General features: G+C 38.1%; 1 protein-coding gene across 2 annotated transcripts in view; it reads right to left on the bottom strand.

The window, feature by feature from the left end:
- Positions 1-24,850, bottom strand: part of LOC306984849 (transmembrane protein 132C) — a 133,203-nt gene that overhangs the window by 98,939 nt on the left and 9,414 nt on the right. Inside the window, exon 1 of one of the 2 annotated variants that reach the window (XM_079586554.1) lies at positions 21,196-21,331. The exons of the other annotated variant lie outside the window; for it this stretch is intronic. The gene's annotated coding sequence lies outside the window, so the exon portion shown is untranslated. Of the gene's footprint in view, positions 1-21,195; positions 21,332-24,850 lie in introns of those variants that run through there. 2 annotated transcript variants of the gene reach the window in all.

The following is a 24,850-nucleotide window of genomic DNA, read 5'->3' as shown; positions in this document are numbered from 1 at the left end:
TGACTCTGGAAGTCTGATGGCTCACTGGATTTGGACATGGCAGGAGAAAAAATCTGCTGATTTGAGCACCTCACAGTACCTGTGTTAAACTAACCGCAGTGGCTTCTTTTGCACTCTCGGAGGGCTGGACTTTTTTTATTTCAAGGTAACAGGCTTTAAGGATTGGTTTGTCTGGTGAGATTTTTATCCATTCCAACTCTCTCCCAATCACTAGCGTTTGCAATCTCAGCTTGATTCTGTAGCCCTTGACTAACGGATTCAGTCAGATGCTGAGCCTAGCACCGATGAATTATGGGAGAGGGTGCTCAAATTGGAAGCAGGCCCTGTGTCATACAGGACAACTTGGAGAATGATGTAATGATATGCAGGTACGCTCTCATTTAGAGTCATACCTCCCGGGGATCACATCGCCTAGACAAATGAAAAAATAAGTGAGAACAGAGGCTGGTGGGAGGAAGTCAAATGAAAATATGAGTGATGGCTCAGATTATTAGAATCCAAAGCCTTTAACAATAAAAAAATAAAAAAAGACAACTGCAAACCAGAATGAAAATATCTGATATTCTTTTTTGCATATTTAGCTATCATTCATCCGACAGTGGTGTTTAACCTGTTAACCTTCACCAGAGCGAGGACGCTCTGAAGCGTTTTTTTTTTTAAATAGTTCAAAGTTACTATCAGATTTAATGTTATTACCTTGACAAACTATACATCATTAAAAATATATAAGTCTCACGTTTCAGTATTTGACCACTATTGTATTCTGAGAAACTTATAGTGACAGTTATGTCTTAATTTGTGTCAGGATTTATGTAATGAAAAAATGAGTCGATACCTTTAATATGAATTATGAGCGTCAGCTGCTCCATTCAGAAAAAAACTCCGGTGCTGTTGTCTTGAGAACGCGTGACAAAACAACGTTCCTCAGGGCTTTTGCCTTTTGGCTCAAAAATGTGCAGATTTGGAGAAATATTGATATATTATCATAGGTTTACATCATATTTCTATAGACAGGAATAATATTTATTGAATTTATATCCAAATGCGTCGATGTATACATAAAGAGCGCTGGATACTCTGATGTACTGTGTTTTCAATCCATACAGCAGGCTGAGGGCGCCATTTGCACAGTTTTTTCCAAATATGAAAGCTCACGAAGAAGAAATAACCTGTGACCTTCCAGGACGTCACTGACATAAACAGCTAACGTTAGCTTTCAGAGATCGCTATAACATGCAGATAAAGATGTTTTGAAGACAATAAACATGATTGCAATGATATTTGATTTACCTGTGTTCTTCGAGCCATGTCAGGTATTTTTATAATAATAGATTATATGTATAATGTAGCAGTGCTAATCGGTATAGACTTTACAATAGTGCAGAATAATATCAAATCATATATTTTCTGTCTGATTTTCTTTTCTGAAGCCAAATAAGCTCATAGAAGATTATTTAAAACACTCGACTTGTACTATAAAGTAAGTTTGGAGCTCAAACAGGGTTTTAATCTCATAAATTGTCGTGTATTGATGGTGTGCTAAGCTAACATGCTAGCTAGCTCTCTAGTTGCACCTGCCATCTAGCTGTTATTTTTTATGATTTTTTTTCTAAATCGGAATGCTTACTGAAATATTTCTTTATTTAAGAAAGGCATTTGATACAGTTTCAAATGTGAAGTGAAGATTATGAAAGAAATTAGGGGGTGAAACACCGTGATTAGCCAGTCGTTAGCGATTATAATGGAGACAAAGGAAAAGAATATTTATGGCCATAAGCAGGCTGGAAAGGTGTAAATGTGTGCAGGAGAGAGTGACACTGAATGGGGCTCGTTTGCACCACAAAACAATAGAGACAATAGACTGAATAGATGCTAATAGATGACAATAAACACAAGTTTGCATTTTAGAGTCAATTCAAAATAAAGTCATTTGAGATGATCTTGAAAAACATTTAACAAAATACAGAGTTTTAGACTTATCACCTTCAAATTTTAAATATAACATGGTCAGACATGTGTCTTTAGCTGGAGTGCATTTCTAGAGTGCTGACGGGCCAACTTCAATTTAATTTTCATGAAGATGTTTCATAAAAATAAATTTCTAATAACTTACACAACTTTGAAGCTATTCAGAATTTTTTTTTCATTATGACAATAATTCATTCTACATTTCCAATAAAGTGCCAGGTGTCAGCTTTCAAATGAGACCATACTTGAGCTTTTAGGACCAAGGGTCAATTAATTGAATCTTTTTTAGGTTGGGTATGCTATTTCTGGGGATTTTTCAAAAGTGGCGCTGAAGGCTAACAGGTTAAAAGCTTTTGTATTGACTTTTTAGGCAAACTGTTGTCAGGGAAACAATCCCTTGATATGACCAATTTGGCTAATGGCAAGTAGGCTGGCTTCACTGATGTTATGGTGGCATTTTAAGGCTTTATTTTGTTTGGCCATTGGCTGGGAGTTTAGGCAGGATGGGGTCAAGAGCAAAAATTATGAACTGAAGCAGCTACACTAGCTAGGGAGCTGCTAAATACGATTATTTGATTCAAATACAATGAATAAACAGAGTGCGGAGGTGGTAAACATAACTCGTATATAAATATAGCTCCCAACAAAATACAATTCAGCCCTAGCTATATAAAACAGCATGTTTACAAGAGAAAATATTACTATTTGTGCCAACTGGAACAGCCATTCAAAACATCTACAGATACAGATTTTGAAATGGCTTGATGACAGCAAATTTCCTTTCTGACATATTCCTTATTGAAACAGAGGGTGGAACATATTGAAGAGCTTGTTCTTATATATATGCACATAATAGTGTAGTTTACAGCTGAGCAAAATCCTGATTTGAAACTTGATATCAGTATAGCAGGTGAAAGGATACTTAAAATACCTGGAGAGAGTGCTTTGTTATTATTACCATTCATCTCAAAGGCAGCTGCCATCCTAGATTCAGTCTCCAGCAGAATTCTGTTGTCTTTGGACTCTTACAGAGTGCAACAGTCAGGTTCCGGAAGTAAAAAAATATAAAAAATAAAGTGTACATCTTGCCTTTTTGTCCTATTTTTTGCCCTATACCCTCATTCACTATTCTCTGCATTAGTCCCCTAATATAGTTTACTTGAGGAAATTAATGAAAACGAGTGAGTGAATTGGGACACTGAGAGTGCCGGAAGGGCTGCCACTTTTTTATAGTTTGTGTTTGCTGTTTAATAATTATTAATATGCATAAACCTTAATTAAACAAAATAATCAATTAAGGAATTTATACCTGTATGATAATGCTGTACCCACATTGGACCAGCGATTTGGAAAAAGGAAGGATGGATGATTCAGTTGAGTGCATTATGGGTATTCTCTAGCCGTTGAGCGTACGTACATCAGTTGTACACTCATTATTGCGGTGCATTCTGGGATTGAATGAGTGCACTCAAGAACATCCTCTATGGTTTCGGACACCATTACAAATGGCTGTCCCCTCAAATATTATATATGTAATATAGATTTCGCACACAGACAAAGTTTGTAATGTTGTGATTTACCTCGTAGCTGTTAACGCTTTAACAAAGACCTATGGGAAAAAATGTATGGGAGAAAAAATACTTTTATCAGGGCACTGAAAAAGTAATAAAGTTACCAGAACTAATATAAAAAAAAGTCAAAAGCACATAAAGTTACTTAAACAACAAAATTAACAACAACGGAATTTTATTTAAAATATTACTGTTGTTAATATCGCTAACTGAGGATAACTGATTGCTATTTTACCGCTGCTACAAAAGGATAACGGGAATTTTTGTTTCCTAGAAAATTATATTTCGATAATGTGATACGTTTTTGAACAGATATTACCTAGGATTCTGGGGTGTAGAAATATGCCCCCAAAAAATATTTTTTACGAGTACATTAACATATAGATACCTCAAAGCTAATCCATATGGACTAATAGCTACAGAATACAAATTTAGATTTCAAAGAGGTTTCAAAGTTAAAAGCCATTGCACAGAAATCTGGAAACAAATGAATCAGACATGGTGTAAAATTCAAAATATATAAATAAATAAAAACACTTGTATAATGAAAGCTCGCCACAGTGTTGGTCAGACTCCAGTTCGTGGGCATGAGCATGTGGCAGAGAGACTGAATCCCTGAAACGACACTGTTGCTTTTTTACCTGATGACAGGGCTTTGCATGCATTCAGAATGCACTGTGGATATTAAGCGCCATAAAACCACAACTCTGATTCATGCATGGCAAGATGGCATTTAATTGCATTAAACATTTTTGATCTCGATGAAGAAACCACATGGGTTTAAAGTGTCCAATTGAAAATGCTTTAATCATGATCAGCATGACAGCCAAGTTCAATCCATTCTAAATTAATCCAGTGTTGGCAGTAACTAGTACACGATGCCACAGACTTAACAACTTCACTTTTCATGACAAAAGCACAGCTGGTTTCATATTAATGCTACTTTTTCCAGTGTAGGAGTGTAGCGATACCCTCATGTCACAATTCGATACATATCACGATACTGAACTCACAGTATTGCGATACTCCAAGACATATGATAAAAGGTTAACAAAAAATGTACTGTTGATTAAAATGGTAAATGTGATATTACATTGTGGGTGGAAATGAATAGGCTTGGACTTGGTGCTGGTAAACCAATACACAGGACAATGGTGACACCAAAATAAAAATATTCATGATTCCGAAGCTGAAAATACAGAATTATTTTAGAAGAATATGCTTGCACGTCATTCACTAGATATATTTAAAATAATATATGCAACTTTTTACTGGTAACATAAGACATTTGACATTATCAGGACCCACAAATATTCCACCATTGCATTATTATACATTATATTCACCATTATAGAGTAGTTTAATGTAGTATTGACACTAAAACTCTGAAAACTTGAATTTTTTCTCACACAGTAATTTTAATTTTAAGTGAAATATACACAATACATATTGTCACTATCCATGATACACTTTGTTGCATTTTTGTATTGAGATATATTGTGACACGATATATAGTTACACCCCTATGATGTGACAAAACACTAGATAGTCAATGTTCTCTCTTAAGCCCGGGACACGCCAAGCCGACGTCAAAGAACTAGCGACGACAAAAGCGCTTGATCACACCCAAAAAGACTAAAGGAGTCTGTCAACTAGCATGCGCATTCTGTAAAGATCTGTCTATTTTGTCATTCAAAAAGGGAAACCGAAACTACGACTACAAACCGTAAACAAAGCAGCGCTTGCTTACCATTTTGAATATCAATCACACTGTCTGATTACTTTCTTCATTCAAGCAGGCTCATGTTATTATGAAAATATTCTTGCATTTGAATGCTCAGGTAAGATGACGGATAATTAATTATAACAGCCTCCTGTCTGTACCATCTTTTACTTTTTTTCTTTTACATTGCCCGACAGCCAACCGTCAGCTTGGTGTGTCCCGGCCTTTAAACTGTCATCTCTCCACCAAGCACCATGCAGGCTCAGGGCTTCTGGGATGTACATGCTTTTGCCACGCAGCTCAAAGTTCACAATCCTGGGTCTCCCAAGCAGCAACCATACAATGCATACAATGTTTGTATACACATGCATTACGCATCTTATTTAGTTTGAAGCAAAACCTCAAATATATTAAGAAAAAGGATGCAGAGGCACTTGTTCGCTAAGGATGGGTTGGGTTGGATTGCAGTGAATTGCATGGGTGTTCAATTGGAAATCTATATGAATTCTGTATGCAGTGCTGTAGTTGGCTACTCCAGTTCTAATGCCCACAAGTGGAGTGTTTAGTCAGACAAATGACAGACAAGATTTAAAAAATAGGCTAATTCGTTTGACTAAAGCAAACAGTTTACTGATGATGACGTAGTAAACTGATCGATGATACACTTGATGAATGAATTACACAAAAGTTGAACAAACGCACATTCTATCCATGGCTGTTGTCGCGAGTCGCTCTCTCTCTTGTTGACAGCCTACTACCTGATGATCAGTAGCGGTTCACTAAATAAAATTAAATAAATGCTTATTTATGATAAGCACTGAACTAAAAAAATAACTATTAAATAATACAATTGTCAGGGTTCTGTCACTTCGGTCTAGTTTGTTCTTGGTTTTGTGACAGAGCCCTGACACTCCTGTAATTTCTTGTCCTTGTCTGTGTGCCTGGTTTCATGTTCGGGGCATGGTGTTCGGATTCCGGCGCTCATGTTTGGTATCGGTTCTGTACCGGGATTCGGACATTCATGCTCCGAGTGTTTGTCTTCTGTCGTGAGTGCATGGAATGAGCATTCGCTTCTCTTCTGTCCGTGTGTTTTGTGCTTTCGTGTCATGTTTTGGCTTGTGCTGTGTTGCATGCAGCTTGTGTTTTTCACTGGCTGCATGCTTTCATGTAGTCATGTTTTGTGTGAACACGTGGCTTATGAGTGTTCTCATTAGCTGAGTGTTCGTGTCTTGTTTGGGTACATGGCTGGTGATTGTGTTTGCTGGTCACGTTTGGTGTGAGCACATGGGTTGTCATGTGTTTCCTTGTGCCATGTGCTCTCCTGTAGATTGTCTAACCCCACCCATCTTGTTACCTGATTATTGATTCATTTGCCCCACCTGTCCTCCCTCGGTACCTGCCTTGTTTGCTCCCTATTGATTCTCCTTGTGTTTGCAGTCCTGTGCCAGATCGTTGTCGTATGTTCCCTTCTAGTCAAGTCTGTCTTGTTTTCCCCCGTGGGGTAGTTTATGTTTGTATTTTATTATCATTAAAAGCCCATCAACTCTGCACTCGTGATGGGAAGTTCGGATCATTTTACTGACTCTCTTGTTCGATCTCGTTCATCAAAATGAATGAATCTTTTTTCAAGTAATTTCGTTCATTTAAGGGGCTTTAAATGTTATACAGTGTACTTTTAACAGGCAAATTCCCCAAACACATCCACCCACGCAATCTTGATCATATTCTGAATTAAGAAATCATTGTAATGCAGTCAAAAATTATTTACAGGGAACATAAATAATTACTTTACCTTCCGAGTCTTTCGTTCATTTGTCACGTGACAGACGCAATGAATGGATCGTTCATGAATGACCCATCACTACTCTGCACCTGAGTCCTCGCTCCTTTCACCACCCCCACACCTGGCAAAAATCAGCTTGAAATTGCTATCTCATGAAACAAAGGTAAATCCGTAATTCCTTTACAATTTAAAAGTACACTGTGTTATTTCATCAGTCAATTGTGAAGGTCTGAAAGCTTCTGGAAACATTAAATCCAGGAAAGAAGACAGTTCTAGAGAAAGGGCGAGTAGAGATTCACGAGTGCACAGGACAAAGTTTAAGCATTATTGCACACCCAGAGCAATGAGACCACTGTATATTTGAAAGCGCACATCCAGTTTTGTGCTACAGTACAGTGAAAGAAATCCGCCTGCGAGCAGAGAGAATCATTATACGGATGCTCTCTCGAGTTACAATAAAGCGCTCTCGACATTTATCATTAAAATAACACCATAGAAACGGCCTCAAATTAACTATCAAAACGAGAAGTCGTGTCTGAAAGCTGCAATGTTTTCTTTTCTTTTTATTGGTTAAAATGAATAGAGAATATCTTCTGTTTTTCCGTGGGTGATCGACCATTTCGGGTTTGCCTGCCTATCTAAAACAGAAAATATTTTCAAATAAAAATGCCATAAAAGCTACAGCCATAGTTCATCTGCATCTGAGAACATCTGAAAACAACAACGGCAAAACAGCAGTCCTCTTTAACAGGCGTGAGATAAAATGCCTCCCATCCTATATCGCATTAAGAGCACTGTGACTACTGTGATATATAACTTCATGCCCAACATTAAAGAGCTGATCATCAGAAACGAGATGTATACGGCTGACTGAGAGGAGACAAAGAGTCGGTAGTCCTCAGGAGCTCGGCAAACAAGATAAGAAGAAAAAGGAGGGGGAGAGAGGAGAATACGAGGCCGAAATGAGACGAACCGCACGTCCCAGTGTGCATGGCTCCAAGTTCAGACACATGCGATCCTTTCAGCCAAACTGAAATGAGGCTCCCTTTGTTAAGTAAAATGTCTCCCCGTTATTTTGACTCAACACAGCGTATAGCGATATCTATCAGCTCGCCTCCCGCCCTAAAGACATTGTAAGTAACAGCAAAAAAAGTTGAGCCAGATAATTACCTCTCTCTGCCTCTGGTTTTTGCTGAGAGAAAGCTTTCTGCCGAGTTTCCCTTTTCTTTATTGCCAGTCATAAAGTATGGGGCCGCCTCATAAAATGTCTCTATATCACTGTGGCATTCTTCAAAAACCTGTTTTTTATGGGACATCAGTCCTTGAAATACCGGGGTACCGCACCGAAGGTCAATGGGCTGATCAGTGGCTGATAAATTTGCCCTAGAGATTAGCCATGATGGCTTTCCTCCAGCACAGTGTCGTTCCTGAATGGCTCATGGAATTGGTGGGGGAAACATATTTTAACTGACCAAAATAGTCTAGAGTAGGGTCCAATTTGGTGAGGAAAAATAATATTTGTGGACACTAGTGTATAGAATTGTCAGAATGTGTTGATGCGCACTGCAATTGCAACGGATTATGGGAGGATTTATCTGTTTGGTACAAGGAAGTTTACCTCAGGGAAAGATTAGGAAAAAATCATGGTGTACAAACAGTGAGTTTTATTTGTCATACAGAGAGCCTGATGGGCTATTGGTACCAACAAGAAATCGACTTAAAATGTGTTTTTCTGTTTTAATGAGATACTTTCATAAAACGTATACAAAGTCAAACAAATATCCGTTTAATGAAAGCGCCGGCTTACGAAAGCATCACATGCAGCCCTTAAAATCCACATGAAAAAGCTTGGGGGAGAAATTTGTTTATTTGACTTACACCCTATTCGTTTAAAAAAACAGACAAATCTCTTGGCAAATGTAGTTGTTTTTCATTAACGTAAAGAGATCCAACAAAGAGTCATATGTCAGCAACCCTGCAGGATGTTTGAACGAGAGAGAAAAAACTTGTTCTAACGTCTTTTTACACATAAAAATCTAATTTCACCAAAACTTTAGCTATGAGAGGCAAAAAATAAGTCAGCCAGGAACTCGGGGGAAGTGTTTAAGGACCACTGTCCACATCTCAACAGTCATTAGGTCATGCAAATTTGAGCTTAACAACATCAGAAAACCAGGTCCTACCTATCTGAATGGGCTAAGTAGTTTCTTTTCTTGTCATCTTAAGATTGGGCTTCCACAATGCCATCAAGCCAGCACAATTAAACCTTTATAGATGATCCAGAATGCAATCGTTTGCTGGTCTTCAGCCCAACAAAGAGTGCCCAAGTCACACACCTATCGGCTTCGCTTCACTAGCTGACCACAAAAAGCTGACCTTTGTTCATTGATTAAATGTAAAAGTTCATGATGTTCTAAAGTGAGTAAAATTGTATTCACTTGCTCAAAGAAATGTTCAATCTCTAAGCTTAATTTCTTAGTTCTGAGTAGGTTTTAAAGTCCCACTGTAGTCAATAGTTGTATCCCTTAAAACACATATTTGGTCACCAAAATGACATATAAAAGTTTTTTTTTCCCTGTAAAAAATAATTATTCATGCCTTAAAATAGCTTGAAAGTTACTCTACACCCTTGCTTCATGTAGTATACGCGGATCCAGGGGCGCAAATACCCAGTGTCAGAGGGGTATGCAGCAACAAATTAGGTGCCCCCCACCCCCCAAACACACAAACAAACAAACAACAACAAAAAAGAAAAAAAAGTGTCCAATGTAATGAGTGAGGAACGAGTGAGAGTTAACATATAAAATAAGTAGAAAATTGCTATTTATTAATAAAATTTAATTCTGTCCCTCTAGGGGGGTTCGGGGGCATGCCTAATTTTGTGCTTTTTAATGTTAAATTCATCAATCTGGTGCACTTTGAGAGTTCAAAATTAAAAGCTCCAACCCATATTCAGTGTGCAAATTAAACAAAGAAAAATGCAAACCTCTTTTAGTTACAGTGTCTGTCTACATTACACTACATAATAATAGTTATAATATTAATCCCATGATAGTAATAGCCATATATTGTAAAACAAATGCACTGAAAAATAAAGGAAACTTTCATAATTAGTTTTCTACTAATTTCTATACTTCACAATAAAGATGTGATTGGGTCAGCCCAGTGTCAATCAAGAAAATAACCAATGGGCCGCTGATCTACGTGTTTCATGAAAAATGTCAGAAAAAAACCTAACACTGACTTTTTTTTGACCAATGGATTACACCGGCACTAACCCAGCATCGCCAATTAATAAAAAAAATAATAAAAAAAACGAACGGGCCTCTGATGTAGCTACGAGTTTTATGGGCTGTTAAGACAAAAAAAAAAAAAGTAGGCCTATTAGATGTATCGGCCCAAAAAGGAGCGGGAATCTCCCGGTAGCCCCGATGGCCAGTAGCCTAGACAATGCGTGGACGTCACACTTTAAATCCTACCTGTTGCCTTTCACCATCCACTTATTTAGCTGCTGTCTCATCAATTGACATGCCATCTCCCTTTTCAGTCTTTCTTTTTCTATCTTTAGCCCCGACAGCTTTTTTACTTTATCCATCTTTATCGACGACAACTCTACTCGTACTCTTAGAAATTCTAATTTTTAAAAAATATTTTTTTTTTACCATCGCTTTGGCGCCCCCGCTGGTGCTGCGCCCCTATGCGCCGCATATAGCGCATACCCACTTTTTGCGCCACTGCGCGGATCCATGGATATGCTAAGTAGCCCTGCCTCCACTCATGCCAGCTCACATATTCACTCGGCAAACTTACTGAGGTAAAGGCTGCAAAATGGTATCGCTCTTTTCAATGTCGGACACATAACGGTAATTAATCAGATTAGCCTTTTGCTTGAATAATGTTGCTAATGTTACACAACCTATGTTCCGGTTCGCCATTTCAGTCTGCCTTATGGCATATAGTTCACCATAACATCATGTTATACATCATTCATCCGCTATATTGCTAAATCTACCCGATTTTTCATACCAACAGAAAAATATACCAGGATAACCTGGCTTCTCCTGAGACTCCCCTGTTTCACAGCTGTTAATGACATGCTTAAAGCCTGCCGGCAGGTTGACATGATTGGTTACAAGGTAGTTTGTGACATCAGAAACACCAGCGATTTCAAAACGCGTTTTTGATTTCAATGCAGTTTTAAGGAAAATACTCAGCAATGGAGTTGACTTATGAATTTGCACTTAAAGCACATTAAGAACACCACATAGACATAAACAACATTAAAAGCTTGATTTCACCACAGGGGGACTTTAAAAAAAACTATGCAGATTCTTCCGAGTCAGCTATTCAGCTCTAATTGATGGTGATAGAGTACTTATCTTAATCAGTTATAAGGAGCTATCTTCTGACGGGAGAGCAGGGAAAGATTGCATGCGACAGGGGAAACCGAGGAAGGGCTGAGTGGGAACGCAAGTGGTACTACAATGGCACTACAAAGAGTGGCAAATGACTTCAAAATGGTTTTAAAATGACAGCCTGTTATCAGGTAATAGCTCAACCCACAATAGGCTGCCTTTATTCCATTTCTGTCAGGAGCAGAGAGAAGGAAGGCTATAAGAACTAAAACCCTCCACCTCCCACACAGAACTAAAGAGGAGAGCCGTGAACAAATACAGGAGGAGAGTGTGACAGTTAACACAACCAGTCAAATGTCAAAAACAGAACTGGTCAAATGGGCCACGTTGGGTTACAAAGTGCTCTACCTTGCATTTGATATTCCTGGAAAATGTTTTCTTACCGACCTGACTCAAAACAGCAGTCGGCCTGGGATTTCTTATTGGATCATAGTGTGAAGTTAACAATAATATAAATTATTCAAAAAGTACATTAAAATGCAATTCATGCATACAATTTTTGAATACACCTTTTTCTATTTTATGCAATTCGCATGTTTTTCATTTCTGTAATAAAAATCATTTAGATATATTTAGGGGCATTAAAGTAAACAATTCATGATACAAATAATAAAAAAAAATTGAATTTTTCATTATGTAGTATATTTTTTCTTCAAACCCATATGTAACCAACATGAATACATGTTGGATGTACATTTGTAAGAACTTGGCACATGTTTTTAAACTAGATTTGTATGTTATGAACACACACCAAGATCACTGAATACTGAATTTTCAAATGAATCAGCCACCAGTATTGTGAATGTGCCTGACAGATTTTACTGCACGTGCAAGCAGAGCAGCCAAGGAGTGACCTGCCATAATCTACTTAAGCGATAACTAAAGCCTACTGTTTTACTAACTAAAACAGTCGTAATGCTGTGGAGCATGAAGTAGCGACCACGGTGTGATCTGTGAAAATCATCTGGAACAACTCCCAGGCTTTTCATCCACAGCAAGGTGATGACTGATTGACCTTCAACCGAAACGGAGGGAGATTAACTGTGGGAGGTCCTGGAAAGGAGGGAGGAAGAATTTAGTCTTGTCGAGATTGAGCCTGAGGTGATGAGTAGCCATCAAGTTCAAATGTCAAGTGACAAGTTGAGATCGTTTTGGCGAGAACAGATCAGGAGACAGGAAGTGGGTATGAGATATAGTGTTGACGGCACAGCAGTGATGAGATAGACCATGTGATTTGATAATGGAAAATTGCACCGGGCCCAGTACTGAGCCCTGTGTAGCTCAGGTGGTGAGAATCTAGGGGGTAGCAAACCTTTCAATCTGCCTTAAAAGACTTTATAAGACAAATAACAAAAGAGCTGATCCACAGTCTTATTTCAAGGTAGTGGTGTAACCAAGTGGTTAAAGATCTGGGTTGGTAAATAGATATATATTTTGCTATTGGGGACGTAGTGCTGTTCCCTTTTGTCTCCTTTTCTTGTCGTTTCTCCACTATTTTGTTGAAACAAAATAATAATTATTCATTTATATTACTTTGATATGTAATTACAAAAACTTGTTGGCCAAATTGTGCAGACCTACAGCATACCTAGAGCTCTTAAAAAATAATATATATATATATATATATATATATATATATATATATATATATATATGTTAATCTCAATTTTATCAGAAGGCTTAAATTAATTTTTATCAGAAAACACTGAGGATTTTTTCCCTCAAATTGTGCAGCCCTATGATTAAGCCACTGCGGATAATCCAAAATACAACAGATTGCCGTCTTCATTCAGCCAAAGAGTGCCACATCACACACCTATTGGTCTCGCTTCACTTGCTACCTGTAGCTGACCACATCTGGCTCTGACTAGGGATGCCAAATGATTCTTTGGTTAAAATTCAATAAATAAATCATACCCATGCTTTTGGACACTCTGTGAATCCGATGCGTGACATCCGATGTGTGTAAAAATATGAATCTAATTAGGCCTTGCATATATTAATCAAATAATAAAACTAATATTTTTATTAATAATATTAATTACACTGAAAAACACCTCTTTATTACTGTTCATTAAAACTGACTGTTTACTTCACTTGTAAAGGTAATGTTTTGTTGGCTGAAACTGCTGAAAAAAATGAAACAAAAAGGCAAGCAAAGTAAGGGTTTGTGATTAAAAGATTGCAGGTTCAATTTCAGCAACGGGTGATCCACTTAACACCAAGTTGGCTACAGTATAAGCTTGTAGGTTGCTTTGGATAAAAGTGCATGTTGAACGGCAGCAGTGGTAAATTACTAAATGGTAACAACAATAAAGTATTGAGCCATTTTGATTTTGTTGTCTTCCTCTATTCAGTGGCTTGCAGTGGACAGTTTGCATTATTCCCCTGGCTCCAAATCATGGGGGTTTAGCTCAACTCATCCTTTAAAGGTCTGAAGAATTGGATCAATACCGAAACCTCTTATCATCTCAACCCAAACACAACACGCAATTAATCTCTCTACTCCGATTTAATGAGCGGTTCTAAATAACACCTTGCAAAAAGCTCTTTGTGTTTATGCTTACATCGATCTGACAAAAAGAGGTTTTGCTGCAACAAATCCATTCAAAAGTGTCAAATACTTTATAACCAAGATAATAGTTTTTATAGCACCCTGAACTCCAGAAACACCATTTGATTAGATTTTTAAAAGGGTATGTTAACAAACTTCAACATTTCTATTATTTAGGTTTGTCGATGCACGGTCTATTCGTCAAAAGTTTCTGGTACTTTGATGGTGGTTGCATACCAAACTCAGGGAGACTCCAACACTACCTTTCATACAAACAGCGGACTTCTAGTTTCCCTTGTTCTCTGCTTGGTGGCCACTCGCACCATTCCACAAGAGGCTCCATCATCCCGGCCAACTGCTGGGTCCTCTCTTTCCATCCTCCAACTACTGACTTTGGCATCTCTGCTCTTTTCAGCCAGCCAGCAGCTCCAGGAGGGATGTAATAGGTTTGAAGGAGACTGTGTTGCTGGGGCTGGGGTTTGTTGTCACAAACACAGTGTGAGCAGCATGAAAATCTGTGTGTGAACCCTCCCATACTAGTGTGAGCTGCAGGGCCTGAACAACAGAGGATTGGGAGCCGATGCCTCTCCGGCACAAGGATGACAGCTCAGACTGATCCCAGTTCTAATGGCAAGAACATGTTGGGGGTGTTCTCCCTCAATATAACACAAGCACAGACACGGTGTACTGCAAGTATATGCAGTCAGCATGCATTGTTAGGGAGTTAGTAGTGACACCACTAACATGTTTCAGGATTTTTTTTCTCCTGTCTTCTCAAAACATTACAGCTTTTTCAGTAACAAGCTAATTTTTCCAACCACAAAATTGAGGGTGTAACAGATCGTAGCTGATCCGTACGGACCAGGCCCAAAGGTTTGGCACGCATGTGATTTGCAGATTAATTGCAAAGTTAAATTATCGTAGAGAGAGAAAGTTTATCATTTGCATGTGTTTTGTCTTGCCAATTTACATATTCAAGCAATTTTAAACCATTCCAGCGCAAGAAGAAGACAATAGAATTAAATTTGATACTCATGGACGACTGCCTCATAAACTAAAACAAAACAACAACAAAAAGGCCTGGTCCTCAGTCATCACTCCTCCTTTTATCCTTCCAGGGCTCCTCCAGGACTCAAAACCAGTGCGCGCCACCGGCCTCGCTCCGTCCCCACGGCTCCAAGCCACACTCTGCTTGCCACAAGTAGACATGTCTTTATATGTGAAACACAACTACCGTTTGAAGATAAAAAAATTAAATAAAAATCTATGCTTTTATTTAGCAAGAATTCATTATATTGTTTAGAAGTGCCAATAAAGATTTATATTGTTACAAAAATTACTATGTTACACTTTTTAACTTTTCATCCATTAAATCACGGTTTCCACAAAAAGCAGCACAACTGTTTTTAACATTGACAATATAAAACGTTTCTTGACCAGCAAATTATGAGAATGATTTCAGAAGGATTTGTGACTGAAGACTGGAGTAATGATGCCTGAAAATTCATCTTTACAATCACAGACATAAATTACATTTTAAAACATTATTTTTAATTGTAATAATAGTTCACAATATTACCGCTTTAACTGTATTTTTGACCAAATAAATGCAGCCTTCGGGAGAACAAAGACACTTGTTTCACAAATTTTTTATCCTAAACTTTTGAACAGTAGTGTACACATTTCCGAACACACATATGGTCACTTACACAAAACATACTGTTTTCACAGATGGGGTGGCATAAAAAACATACAAATATAACCTCCCACTCTGTATCTGTGTGGGAAGCTACATGTCACATGCTTGACTCTTAAATAAGTACAGCAAGACAGCAAAGACCAAAGCACTACTGCAGTGATGATCCACAGCACCTTCAAACTGTGTGCTGCTGCAACAGAGCTCTACTGCCACACATCTAACACACACATCAACCAGACACAGCTCATATCCACTGCACCTTAAGTGGCTTCTTATGAAAATACTTGCATCTAGTCTCGCTACTATGCGCTAAATATGTTCCTTCAGAAAAGAAAAATCGCAAATGTGAGCTCAGCAATGAGATTAAATAGAGCTTAAATTAAGACTTCTGCCTCTCAGATATTTCTCCCGAGAAAAAAACATGTTTTTTCCTCAAGAAAGAGATGATCACAATGTATCAGACTGTGATCAGATTTGCCAAGATACCAGACTCTGCACTCAAAAGTTTAGAGATCTCAATATGAATGCAAACTTTGTTTCTGTCAGGACCATATCGTCAAATACGATTGACAGTTAGCATTCAGTTTGGATTGGTGGTATGGTTCTTTTCTGGGCAAGAACTCCATGCACATCCATGCAGCCTAGCATGAATAAGAGCAGGGAGAGCAGCAATAACCCCCCTTAGGGTAAACAGAACAGAACCAACATGAATGTATTGCAGATATTAGAGAATTTTATTCTGATTCAAAGGGAATCAGAATGCCAAATCCTGACTGACGAGAGGAGCTGGGGATTGAGGAGGGAATTGGCTCCTGAGAAAAGCGATAGCTATTGATAATACTGAAGGAGCTTATACATATACTGTGATAGGCGTTGCATTTCTATAGGTAGACGTGGATCAGCTGACAGTCAGCTGACGCGAGCTTGACTAACGTGAACTGCCAGAACTGACGCTACTCTGGATTTTTTTTGCCCTAACAACATTTTCACTGGCCCAACCACAAAATAATTTTGCTTTACAATGTATTTTCAGAATTTATAGAAATATTTTTTCACAACATGTTAAGGTGTATTATTTGCAAACATTATTTATATATTTATATATACAAAAAAGCGCAACAAGATTAAAATTACAGCTATAATGTACTTGCGTAATTTCATGAACACGCTTTTGCCTAAAAAAGGGGGCATTCGTTGCGAAACATTAATGATTTAAAGTTTTCAACATATTCTTAAACATGCTATCAAGACGATCACAAGCCTCTTTTATGCTATCTGCAAAACCTCATCTATGTCACCCTGGAAGATAACATTATCTAGGTGACTAATCAGCAGAATTTGCATCAAAATGTCGAATTCAATGCAGCACAGACCCAAGTGACAGTTCTGACATCTGGCCCAAAATTCTCTCACTCTGGCACCAGCAGGTCGTCATCATTATTGTTGAATCTTGCCAAGAAATTTTAGGAGAAACATTTGATGAAGTATTTCAAAGAAACATAACTGAGAACTCCACTAAGCATTCTGAGCTATGAAAGAGGAACAAAATCTTCCTCTGGGTAGTACACACATCCATGTTTTCTAGATATCAGTTTGTATCAAAATCATGCTTTGAACAGAGCAGCTCAACACTTCGCACACACACACAAACATGCATGAACCACCCCTAGCCAAATACACAGCCACTGTCACATTTCCCCAATCACCTCCAGTCATTATTTACAGGATGCCAGAGTAGTGAGCCAGAAGCCAAAGTCAACCATTTGCAACTACCGTCTGCTTGGCTAATTGCATACATCGTCTTTCATTTAAGGGTGATTGAAGTGCAGGAATGAATCTAGCCGGCCCGACGGAGCTTCATAACTGAAGTTACTCTGCCAGCATCTAGGGATGCACAAGCCTCTAGAGCCAGCAGCTTTTGATTCATAAGATGTTCTGAAGTTCTCTTTCCTCGTGTGCTCGTTGGCTGATCTGAGACCATTAAAAATGAAAGAAGCATGCTGCCGTACTGGAGATTCTGGCCTGCAGCACTGAGGAGCAGTTGGGCTAAATGATTCCTGTGTCAGAGATCCTCAAACGTATCGCCACATGCTCACAGCCGCACACCCAACTCAGATGCAGACAAACTCACAGGTTCAGCCAAGAAGACGTTGTGGAGTGGATGTCTGATGAAGCCTTTTCAGCTCAAAGATGGAACCCTTAAAGCTTGTGTGAGAGGTTTGCACAGGCCATCGCTATCACTAACACTTTGGCTCTCAGTCCCTGACTGTGTATGTACGCATCCATAAATGCGTGTGTAAAACCGGTGTGCAATTATGATTAATGAGTAAATGTATTTAAAAAACAATTTTAAATAAAAAGACACATTAATAATACTTTGTATTGTATAAAGCGCTATATAAATAAAGATGACTTGACTTGATTAATAAAACCAGGAATATGCAAATAAATAAACGAACTAACTAATTAACTAAACCCTGCTAGTTTTTATATATGGAATGTATTTTTTATTTATTAAAAACTTAACATATTTCAGAGTATGAGTATTACAGCTCTATCTGGGATAGAATAAAATGCATTCAAATTGTGCAACATTAAAAGGTGATATGGACAATGTAATAACCTGCAATATTTCAGTTACCAGCCAAAGTATTTACCCCCGCCTCACAAACACAAATATTGTATATGCAATGCACAAATGCTGACTTGTTTTGTATGGCAGTGTCAGAGCAATCTGGCAGATACTGACTGATCTTACGGACACTAGCTTATCTGCATTGACAGCAACAGACGGTTACATAATGAACTACCTAATGCACAGAACAAATAAAGTAAAACCAATGTGAGCAACTGTAGAATACAAATGCTCCCACCAGTTCTATTTGAACAGTGTAGATCTAACAGTGATTAAATAGTAATTATAAGGGTGCCATGCATTTGCAACCGGAGACATTCTAAAAACACGATTATTATAATTGGCCATCATTATCAAGAAAATAATCCTGGGCACTTGGGAGTAAAGCTAGGTGGAGGGAAATATAATGCCTAAGGTAATACAATTAAATTATTGTTACATCATATATTGCTCCTCGTAACTGATTTTGTAGCTTTTTGTACAACTGGTTACAAGACATTAAACTTGAATTTGTTTAGAGTTTAGAGTTTTATAGTTTCCACTTTTAGATGGTACTGAGAGTGAATTAAAAAGAAGGACATAAAAGCAGCAAACAAAACAAAAGGTTTAAAAAGTCCGAACAGTAAGGAAATATATGATGTCGTCTTCATGAAGACTTATATAACATGAGAGTGTAGAAATATCTGGGTTATTCTATCTATTCAAATCTTTCCTTTTGTGAACTTGAAAAATAAATATTCGAACTTTGAAAAACAAACCGGTGTTCACCTGTGCAGGTTGGATAGACCCGTATCTCGAGAGAAAAGCAGTGTGATGTGTTCTGCCTGAAAGGAATTTCGGTGTACAGCCTTTCTGAAAGGTACACGATGCAGTAAAGGAAAACAGCCCTGTGGTTTCCATCCCTTCAGCTGACAGGAGAAGATAATGTATTTTAGATAGAGCTTATACACTGGACCGTGCTGCTGTCCATCAGTCGATCACTGCCTCGAGTCGATATCCCAGAGAGCCTCAGACATGTTTATTAAAAAGGTGGTGGGGGGGTAGAATTTGCTGTATGCAGGGGGCTGAAATTGGCAAGCTTGAGACCTGGATGGATTCTACACAGTTAATTAAGATAAAACGATTCAATTCAGCAAAGATTGAGTTGCGATTGAGCCCAAGCTGCTCATGGTGGTTGCTCTGATTAGGAGCCAGAAAATGCATTTGCTGAGATTTTGATGCGAGACAATATTCCCGTTTTCAATTACACACACGAGCAACCCCCTAACTACCAAAACTGACTCATTTGCATGATTGAAATATAATTACAGCGAGATGAAAAAATGCCTGTGTTTTGTTTGGCGTTACAATTGTGTTTAATTGTTTCTGCTGTTTGTTTTTGGTTTGTTCGCTTGCTTGTTTTTTTTGTTTTTTCATTCGGATATCAGCAAAAGCACTCGTACCAATCGATCTCTGGGTCAATGAATAAGGGCAAGCTTATTTTTCACATCTGGGATATAAAAGTCCATCTGGTTTCCACCGTCCTCAATGTAGTAAAGCAAAAACAAAAAGACTAACTAAACTATCAACCCTTAACTATCATATGCTGACATGGTTGTTCAGTATCCAAAATACTTGATATCATTCCTGCAGAGGAAAATTGTAAGCCTGCCCACAGATTCCTTTGTGGGGAAAAATCGATGGCACGAATAACACACACAAGCTGCGCAACAATAAGGCAACTAGATGTTCTCCGTCACCATGTCAGAAACCTCTAATGGCGTCTCACAGCTGTTCTTTCTCTTGTGTTGACAGCCGCTGCACGGCACCATTAACAACTTACTGACGGGCCTTGAAACTCACCAACCCGAGAGCGTAAAAACTGTAATCAATGATAATAATGCTCAATCATTTGCTAAGACCTTATTAACACAAGTCCCACACTATGGGACTCTGTAATATTGAGTTGTGTTTAGAGTTATGCTCCATGCGTCTGTAATTCCCTGCCTGATTCTGACAGCACTCACTCGTGGTGCATTTCCTCCCACTTTGAGTCACAGTTTCCTGAGCTGCATCCTTTCAATCCTTCTCTCACTGTGGGGGCCACTGCAATGGGTCCTGGTCCCTCCGGGACTACCTTTCAGTGTTTCTTCCCTCCTCATCTTCCACTCTCGGGCTGTCTGATCCATTTCAATGCCTTCAGTGGCCTTTTCACTGCTAACAGAGTCAGTGTAGATGTCTTCACAAAACAAAACAGACACGCGTTCAATGTCTGCGCCGATTCTAAATGTCAACAGCATGCCAGCTATCACCATTCATCATCAAGAGGACACTGCAAGGTGTACTCAATGTTTAGCTCATATCCATAGTGTAACAAACAATCAACAATTGAGATTATTGATCATCTAAATATTTTCTTTATAACACAAGCAGTGCAGCATTTTAAATCCATGCCAGTAATGCTCCATTAAGCAAATTCTAAAAATGTATGAGTGCAAAAATAGAAAGCCATTTAAACCTACATGTATGAATGCTGGGAAAATATGCAAAGTGCATGGTATATGGGAATCGTAAATAGCTATAACCAGAAATAAACAATAAATAAAACAAAAAGAGCACATCTTCTGAAGAAATATGTAAACATAATGTTATATATTTCAGAAGAATCTCCGAATCCCCTGTCAAAAAGAAGAAGCTAACTAATAGTTTTAAGTTGAACTATGGTTTCGAAAGGCTATTAGGATATTAACATATTAATTTACATTGTAGGCCTCCTCTAAACAACATGGTAATGCCTACATTTAGTGTTTTCGTGTTAATGCTATGTTTTAAACCATTTTAAATGTATTTAAAAATGTATTTACCTACGTCATTGGAGAGGTGCAGTTGTTGATCTATCCTTTTCATCATCGCGATAGGGCACTTATGCTGTTTGTTCCGAATGGTTGTGGTAGGTCAATATCCACATAATCCCATGCTCTTTTTTTCTTCTCCGTTAAAAGGTATCGCGTTATTGTTTTACGCAGACTGTACCAAACGATTGAGAGAGACTCGGAACGATTCAGACTGATCTTGAACCGATAACACGTTTGATCGAATCGTGGAAATGAACTGACTCACAAAAGTGATTCATTCACTAATTGAACATCGCAAGTTCTGATTCTAAACAGGCGCGAGAAAGCGAGACACGACGTTGCTGAAATATTTTGAGGGAAATGTTTAAACATCCTCTTAGATTTGATGTCATCCTCTTAGATTTTATTTCACCTTATATTAAAATGTATGGATGTATTATGCATGCTGCTTCTGCGCTTGTTTGTTTATTATAATAATGTTTATTTTTATTTAGCCTGCCGTTTGCTTGATGCTGTTGAGAAAACTTTTTTTTTCTTCAGACCATTTTGAAATAAACTGCAGACAGACGAGATAGCAATTAAAGCAGCAATAGGTTACTTTTCAACCTTAATAATATATTTCCAAGTCTCTTGTGATGGTACATCGACTTACAATAGGTTGAATGACACGTCTGCCATAGCCCGACGGGGTCTGTAGCGTTTTTAATCGTACTTTTAAACTTCGGGTTTCGGGTAGTAACCGGCGAACAAAGAGAACTACAAAATTCGACTGCTTTACGGCATACGTCACTTCCACCACCACTTCCTTAAAAATCGAAACTAGCGTTTGTTTGCCAAATGTTATAGTCATAGCCGAAGCAGACAGAAAAGCAAGAAAGCAAAGGTTTTGTCGGAGGAAAGCAACAAGAGGAAACGAGAAAGTGATCGTATTAAAGGCAGAACGAGGATCAACATTGGGCTAGCGTTTCCTCGCTGGCGTGAAATGGAGGAGGAGGAGGGGTGCCCGATGTTTTCCAGGGATTATTCTTTTTTTTGAGCGACAGTCCCAGAAAATTCATATTCTTTCCCGGGACACGAATTGTCCCGTTTTTTTGTGAAAATATACTTCTAAAGTAGAATTTCCTGGTTTCAAATTAAACCGTTTCCGTCTACCGCTACTGTGTTTTCTTCATAGTTGTGTACAGTACATCCAATCCTGTGTCCGTAAACGGGTAAAAACCATGGTAAAAACGGGTAAAACAGTGGATTGGCCAATGCCAGGCGTTTACTTTTATTTGATTAAAAGCTCAACTTATCGCCTAGCAACTGCCTGTGCTGTCGGTCGGTCGCGCGCGCGCATCAACACACATCCAAGATGATACAGTGTGAGTTTAGTTGCTAGCTAGCTTTTTAAAAACTGTCTATTTACATCTATTGTGTGAAATGGGGAGAGAGACGGACGAGGAGGATAACCACTGTCTATGAGGATAACACAACAAAGTCGGATGAGCCACCAGTGTCAAAGAAAATACTATTTACAACCTACAACTCAGACCCCAAAAAATAATAATAATCTGAATGTCCCGGTTTTTCACAAATCAAAGGTGGCAACCCTATGCTCGACCGATGCGGACTTTCAAATATCAAATGAAAGCCTATGTCTAAACGGCGTGTACAAGTTTGATATGGGCTACATTCTTGCAAGTAAATATATAAGATGTACAAAATAATATTTTAGGATACCTAACATGTCTGTGATATTTGTTTATTTGTAAACGAATAAACAAGCTATAATGCAAATCGATTTGTAAAATTTGCAGATTCATCTATAGGTAGCTTGATATTATAATATTGACGATATATGGTTATTATCTACCACTCAAACATTGCATTGAAGTATCATATAGATTCAGTAAAACGGTAACGAATAGACTAGGCTACTATAATGACGCTGGCTTGTAAACGTGAGCATCGCGATCATTTGTCGTTTGAAAAAAAAATAAAACCCATGAAATTATATTCATATCATGACATGCTGAAATATATGCCACTGTACCTGGATGAAGACATTTCACACGCGACGCAAGCAGAACACCTGCATGTGAACTCCTACAGTGTTCAGGGCTATCATGGTTGTCAACAGATGCACGTGCATGTATGACAGAGTTTACGACAGTAGGCTAGTAGAGGACAATACTGTTTCCCAACTGTAGGGGGACCCCGAGAGCAAAAAAAAGAAAAGTAACCTAGTGCTGCTTTAATAATAATTTACTCACACTGTTCCAAACCTGTATTCATTTCTTTCTTCTGCTGAACACAAAAAATATTTTGAAGAATATGGGTAACCGTTGATGGGCCCCAGTAATTTATGGTGGGGGGAAAGTCAAAAAGGCCCATCAACTGTTTATCGACATTCTTCAAAATATCTTCTTTTGTGTTCAGCAGAAGAAAGAAATTCGTACAAGCTTTGGAACAACTTGAGACCGAGTTAATGATGACAGAATTTTCGTTTTTGGGTGAACTATCCCTTTAAGGATCAGCTGGGGATTATAATTAATCGTGACATGCACGTGCATGCAGATAACTTTACCTGACTTTCTTCTAGCAGATGTATGGCGACAAAAAAATCTAATTATTTATTCATTTTATTATATCATTTTATTTATAAAACGGTTAGTTCCAGTCCTTGATTCAGTTTTTGATTGGTCAATAGCTGTGTTTTATTCATGATATAACAGGGCTATTTTATTCACTCGGTATCACTACACAACACCCCTAGCCACCACTCTTAGCAACATAAACATAGTTCAAAATTGTAGGATGTTGGAAAATAACAATGTCTTTTCTGTTAACCAAATGCTTTTTAATCTTCGCTATTGCTTCAGCTCGCCCCGTTATTTGTTGCATAGTGACGGGCATGTTCAAGTAAGCCAGATATCCGCAGATTCTGCACAATAGGCTGTATTTCATATATCATGATGACTCTCATGAGTATTTGCGAACTTCCCCAGCAAAGTGGGGAACACAAACTTCCCCAGCAAAGTGAGTAAATATAAGAAACCCGCCAAATTGGCTAGTGATTTGACAGCGTTATGTGGCGGGTGTTAATTTTAAACTATGAATATAATGTAATATAATAAGTTATTCCTACATTTTGTCGTAAATTTAGAATACATTTTAGTACAAAAGTTTTTCAAAAGTTTCGTGAAAAGATTTCCCGCACAAATTTGTGCATACGCATGCTTAGTGAATGAGTGAATGTTCTTCAACAAAATGCATGCAGTTTTGTTTTTTAACCGCTAGAGGGCAAAAAGTTACATAGTGTACCTTTAAGTAAAATTGTTAGCTATTTTTTTCGCAACACTAATGTTCAGATTAGCACTGATTTTGTGCTGGGCTGTTCAACTCAACAACTCCCCCTATATGGTTAATCCGGTGTCTTTAATGTGCAGAATCTTTGTTGGTATATTGTTTAATTGAACCCATTTAATATAAATTGTAGTAAATAACAAATTTAGTAATTTGAATAATTGCAAGAGGCCACTGGCAGCTAGTCATGTGATTGCATCATTGCGTCCAAGAAGAAACAAAAAAAACCTGCAGTGCTTCTTCTAGACCACAGATTTGCCTAGAGTCTCGTTCTCATGTGAGTGTCCATCATTTTAAACATATTTGTCAGAAATATGATT

The sequence above is a fragment of the Phoxinus phoxinus genome, assembly GCF_949152265.1.
Source record: "Phoxinus phoxinus genome assembly, chromosome: 17".
Taxonomy (NCBI): domain Eukaryota; kingdom Metazoa; phylum Chordata; class Actinopteri; order Cypriniformes; family Leuciscidae; genus Phoxinus; species Phoxinus phoxinus.
This window is presented reverse-complemented; position numbering and strand designations above follow the sequence as displayed.